Source organism: Sinocyclocheilus anshuiensis, unplaced genomic scaffold (assembly GCF_001515605.1).
Source record: "Sinocyclocheilus anshuiensis isolate Anshui unplaced genomic scaffold, SAMN03320099.WGS_v1.1 scaffold566, whole genome shotgun sequence".
NCBI classification, from domain to species: Eukaryota; Metazoa; Chordata; class Actinopteri; order Cypriniformes; family Cyprinidae; genus Sinocyclocheilus; species Sinocyclocheilus anshuiensis.
In genome coordinates this window covers 214,675-215,454 of record NW_015542410.1, presented here as the reverse complement: position 1 = coordinate 215,454, position 780 = coordinate 214,675, and the positions used below count along the sequence as shown (strand labels likewise).

General features: G+C 39.6%; 1 protein-coding gene across 1 annotated transcript in view; it reads right to left on the bottom strand.

The window, feature by feature from the left end:
- The window catches only part of bop1 (BOP1 ribosomal biogenesis factor), a 95,458-nt gene that overhangs the window by 27,587 nt on the left and 67,091 nt on the right, over window positions 1–780 (bottom strand). The gene's annotated exons all lie outside the window — the stretch shown is intronic.

Below are 780 nucleotides of genomic sequence, written 5' to 3'. Positions count from 1 at the left end.
ATATATATATACATACACATACCCTGCTGCAGATATTAATTAATCTTATCTAAACAAAAAGTAAACAGTATATATAGGAAGAGTTTATTTGCAAAAACTCCTTTTTTAAAAATGTTAAAAAATCATGTTTTTTTATTGTTATTGATATTTACTGTTAGCACACAGGAATTACTGCAATCACACGTGCTCGCACACGCACACTACGGTCACGCCGTTTGCACAAAAAGGTGTTGTCAGCGCTGCCCTGACGATCTGATCAGTTAGCCTCTATAGTGTAGCAACTTAAAGGCTACACATGACATTTCTCACTAGCGAGGCAATAACAGCGCTGTTTAGAGACGTTGCTGCAGAACACTGTTGAGGGACGCACAGAGGTAGCCTAATTCACACAAGCTCTCTCTCTCTCTTTCTTTCTCTTTCTCCGCTTCGCGATTATTTTAAAGGGGTCATATGATGTGATTTAAATTTTTCCTTTCTCTTTGGAGTGTTACAATCTCTTGGTGCATAAATAAGATCTGTAAAGTTGCAAAGACTAAAGTCTCAAATCCAAGGAGATATTCTTTATAGAAGTTAAGAGTCAACCACGCTTACCTAAAACGCCTCGTTCTAACATGCCCCTAACATGTCTACGTCACTATGCGGAAATATTAGCATAATGCCGCCCAAATGTGCACGCAAAGAAAGAAGGCGTGGTTTCAGGAACAGCAGTAGTGTTGATGCAGCCATGTCAGGGAGACGCTGTGTGTTTCAGTGCGAAAGCAAAAGCACTTTATTTGGCCT